This window comes from Gastrolobium bilobum, unplaced genomic scaffold, assembly GCF_033153095.1.
Source record: "Gastrolobium bilobum isolate Gb01-03AN ecotype WA unplaced genomic scaffold, APGP_CSIRO_Gbil_v1 utg34682, whole genome shotgun sequence".
Classification (NCBI taxonomy): domain Eukaryota; kingdom Viridiplantae; phylum Streptophyta; class Magnoliopsida; order Fabales; family Fabaceae; genus Gastrolobium; species Gastrolobium bilobum.
Window position 1 is genome coordinate 41,716 of NW_026895943.1, and position 5,075 is coordinate 46,790.

Below are 5,075 nucleotides of genomic sequence, written 5' to 3' on the forward strand. Positions count from 1 at the left end.
TTTCGTTCTGAATCCATTTCCAGGGTTATTTTTAACATCTGAGACCTTCTACTCAATTTTACCTTCCTAGGGTTGCGTGTTTGGCTAATTACCGTTTTACCCTTCCTTTGTATTTTGACCTGATTTTCAAGATATTCACTAATCCTTCCCTTTAATCCATGTTTAATATATTAATATATAATTTAGAAATACGAGGTGTTATATTCTCCCCTCCCTTTTGAAATTTTGTTCGCAAAATTAGCATCGTACCGGTCCTCTGACTCGGGATATAGCCAGAGAATCTCGTCTTTTCAGTCTCAAGTCCTCAGGTGTGCATCCTTATCATTTTACTTCCATCACAGGCATAACCTCGTTTTTGTGGTGTCCATCGTTCCCCAATCCTTCACAAATACTTGTTGATAAACCCTTGGTAAGGGTTTATCATGTTTTTAGGCTAAATTATATAAGAATTATGTAGTAGAATGCATGGAATTCAATGTTTTAATACAATTAAGGCATAAGATAGGAAATTGAGCTGATGTGTTGATAATATTTGCATTTTGAAGGTAAAACCTCAAGAAATGGTGCTAAAAGTGCTGAAGAAATCATGACGGAGAAGTAATAGCTCAATATGGACCAAAGGAAGCTAAAATATTACAATTCAAGGTCCAGAATAGCATGCTCAAGCGCACAAGAGGACGCTCAAGCGCTCTAAGGCAGGAAGAATAGCCAAACTGTACAAGTTAGGGCGCTCAAGCGCCCATTAGCCCGCTCAAGCGCCCAGGATGACAAGATTTCACTCTCGAGTAGCACGCTCGAGCGCCCAAGATCACGCTCGAGCGCGCTAAGGCAGACAAAAATAACAATTTTAAGCAAGTTAGGATGCTCAAGCGCCCAACAGCGCGCTTGAGCGCTCAAGTATGTTCCAGACAGCAAGATCTGGCAAGATTCCGCTGAGATTTAATGAAGATTTGAGATTGTGACATCCGAAACCAAAAGAGGAAACATATCAAAGATGATTCAAGAGCAGATTGAATGAAGATTATAAAGGGATTCAAAGTCAAAAATCTCTCACCAATCTACAAGATATTAAACGCAAAAGGAAGCAATTATAAAATCAAATACAAATCTGATATAGATTCATTGGGAGATTTAATGACGGATACAACTCCTATGGTTATAAATAAGGAGCTTGGGGTCAGAACCGAGACACCAATTCACAATTCCAGAGCATTACACCAAGCTTGAAGGAGGAATCTTGTTGCGGAGCGCTGGAACACTGAGGAACCAAGTCAACATCACACCAATGGAAGCTTGGGGTTCTCTTTTCTTTATTATTCCTTTTCAATCCAGTATGCTAGAGTAGTTTTTTATGTAGTTAAGGGTAGATGGAACCCACTTGAATCTTTATGTTTATTAATTAAATTGTCTCTGAATCCTGTTCTTTTTATAATTGAATAAATTATCTGTTTTTAATGTTTTCTATGAGTTTGTTCCTTATAGAATGATTTTGGGGAATTGTATGACAATAGGGATGTTGGTGCATGAACCTTGACTTGATAATTTATCATAATCCTTGTGATCTAGGAACAGGAATAGGAATAGACATAGAGTAATTATACAATCTTGTAATTCTTGATCTTAATGCATGTTTTCTTGGGGAATAATCGGGGAACTAGAGTTCTTTCAAGATTGCATAGATTTATGGTAACAAGGAATTGAACTGTAATTAACTCAGATAGAATTGATTGGCAATATTTCAAGAAATGGATTCTTGGCTTTTTAATTCATAACATATTGAGGATATTGGGGAAAATCGAAACCTTAACTACGCTTTTTAAATCTTAATCAAACATCATCTTCATTCATCCTTTTAATTCTGAAATTTCATATTGCATGCCTTTACTTGTTTTTATTTTTAAGTTCTTTTAACCACAATTCTTTTCATCTAAATTCTCTAAAACCAAACCTTTGATTGTCCAACTAAAACGCAATTAGTGAACTAGTGCTTGAAATTCTGATCCTTGTGGGAACGATCTCGTACTCAGTACACTTTATTACTTTACGACCGGTGCACTTGCCGAGTCGCTATTAAGTTTTTGGCGCCGTTGCCGGGGATCGAATTCTTCAACATTAGAAGTAACTAATTAAATTTTAGATTGGACATTTATTTTTTCTGCACTTTAAGCATACCATAAAAACATTTTCTCCATACAAAAATTCTGCATATTTAATTTTCTGCATTCTTTTCTTTTCTATTTTTTTTGTTTTGTGTTTCCTATTTTTCTGCACATCTTTTCAAATCTTAGTTTATGCGAGGTACTTCTAACCCGCGACTCTTGCAGTTTGATCCTGAGATAGAAAAGACAGAGAGGAAACTTAGGAAAGACGCAAAAGCAAAGAAAGCGAAAGAAACAAAAACAGCATCAACTTCTACGGAGACAAAGGAAATACCAAAAGAGGAACCTAAGGAAGAACCAATGGCATAAAACAACAATCAAATTGTTCGAAGGACATTGAGGGATTACATGACCCCAGCTCGAGCTCCACAGACAGCGAGCATTGTTAGACCCAACATAGAGGTTAACAACTTTGAACTGAAGCCGACATTACTGCAACTGATTCAAAAAGAACAGTTCGCTGGAGGAAGCACATAGAACCCCTATTGTCATCTTGATGACTTTTTGCTTTACTGTCATACATTAAAAGTAAACGGAGTTTCTCGTGATGCTATATTGCTCAGGTTATTCCCATGCTCACTGAAAGATGAAGAAAGAGATTGGTTGCAGTCTCAACCTGAAGGAAGCATAACCAGTTGGGATGACTTAGCCACGAAATTCTTGGCCAGATTTTTCTCAGCTTCAAAGATGGCTAGGCTCAAGGCGGAGATCACAGCTTTTGAACAAAAGAAAGAGAATCTTTGTATGAAGCTTGGACACGATTTAAAGGATTACTCCGGAAGTGTCCTCAACACGGTATTGAAGCATGGGAGAAGGCAAGAATCTTTTCCAAGGGATGACAGCCAACACAAGAACATTGGTAAATGCTGCTTCAGGAAGCTCATTGAAAACAAAAACTCCTGAGGAAGCACTTGAACTGTTGGAATCATTAGCATCTCAAGAATTTGACAATGCTCCAGCCCAAGTTGCACTAAGAAGCTTAGGAATCATGAAGCTTGAAGGCTATGACGCACTCTTAGCCCAGAATGAACAAATGCTACAAATGCACAAGAAACAACAAGAACAATTAGATGCCCTTAGTAAGAAATTTAATATTTCTCAAGTTTCTTCTGTTTCTAATGCTAACATTAAATGTGATATTTGTCAGGAGGCTCATGCAACTGAGGATTGTGAATACATCAGAAACACGGAAAAACCACCAGCGGAGGTCAATGGACTCTGGTATGATCAAAAGAACTCGAACAATCCAGGAAGGAATCAATATGGTAATCAAGGGTGGAAGAATAATAATCAACACCCTGGGTTGAGTTACAAGTCAAACTACCAGCTGAATCCTCCTATGCCATTGCAACAACAACCTCAAGGCACCACATCAGAATGGGAGAAGGCTTTTGCACAGCTATCCAAAACAACATCCGACTACATTCAAAATGCAGATGCCTTCAGAGATGAAACAAGAGCTTCCTTCCGGAATCAATAAGCTTCAATCCGGAACTTAGAGACTCAAATTGGTCAGCTGTCAAGGCAGTTCACCGAAAGAACCCAGGGCACCTTTCCAAGCAACACCGACATGAACCCAAAGGCACAATGTAATGCAATTGTCACAAGCAGTGGGATCGTGATTCAGCCTGTGGAAAAACCGCCAGTTGAAAAGAAAAAAAAAAGAACCTGAAGCCGAACCTGAAGCTGAGAAAGAGAAAGAAGAAGATGCAGTAGAAGCACAGAAGAGCATTCCAGAGAGAAAGCTGTTCAAATGGGAGAAAAAGAAAGCTTTGGACAGACAACCAAAAGCAGCAGATCCGTCTCCTTATGCAAAAGTTCCATACCCTCAACGGTTGAAACAAGAAGTCCAGAAACAGCAATACACCAAATTTTTGGACATCTTCAAGAAGCTGCAAGTCAACATACCTTTCGCAGAAGCCCTGGAAAGCATGCCGAACTATGCGAAGTTCATGAAAGACCTTCTATCAAAGAAACACAAGTTGAAGGAATGCAAAACAGTGGCCTTGACAGAGGAGTGCAGTGCAATCATCCAGAAGAAACTTCCTCCCAAGCTGAAAGATCCAGGCAGCTTCAGTATTCCTATTGAAATAAGAAACATTGAAGTTGGAAAAGCATTATGTGATCTGGGAGCAAGTATTAACCTGATGCCACAGGCCATGTGCAGAGCTCTTGGAATCAAAGAGCTCAAGCCGACTACAGTTTCTCTCCAGTAAGCTGACAGATCGATCATACGACCAGATGGGGTAATTGAAGATGTTTTAGTTAAAATTGACAAATTTATCTTCCCTGCAGATTTTGTAGTTCTGAATATGGAAGAAGTCACCGAAATTCCCCTATTACTTGGAAGGCCATTCTTAGCCACCGCAAGGGCAATGATTGATGTGGAGTAAGGAAAACTGACGCTGAGGGTGAACGAAGAAACAATCATCATTGACGTCTTCGAGTCAATGAAACATCCGTCAGATGGAGAAGATTGTTTTATGATAGACATAATACAAGAAGCAATTGATGATGCTATGAAAGAGGAGAATTCCCCGCTTGAGTTAGAACAAATCAACGAAGAAGTTGAAATAACTGATAAAGAACCAGTGGTGGAAGAACTTAAAAGAAAGAAAGATGACATCCCTCTTGGAGCACCAAAGGTTGAGCTTAAGGAGTTACCTCCAAATTTAAAATATGCCTTCCTGGGTAACAACAACACATATCCAGTCATCATCAATATTGAGATAACAACTGCTAAAGAAGAGAAGCTTCTCAAAGTGCTGAAGAAACACAAAGCTGCCATAGGATGGTCTTTCTCTGACCTATAAGGTATAAATCCTTCCTTTTGTACTCATAAAATTCTAATGGAGGATGATATTAAACCTGTGAGGCAGCCACAAAGGAGACTCAATCCAACCATGAAAGAAGTGG

General features: G+C 38.9%; 1 non-coding gene across 1 annotated transcript; it reads right to left on the reverse strand.

Moving 5' to 3' along the window:
• Positions 1 to 2,852: 2,852 nt before the first annotated feature.
• LOC133296909 (small nucleolar RNA R71) lies at positions 2,853 to 2,958 on the reverse strand. The gene has a single exon (XR_009749573.1). It is a non-coding gene; the product is annotated as a small nucleolar RNA R71 (small nucleolar RNA).
• Positions 2,959 to 5,075: the final 2,117 nt, after the last annotated feature.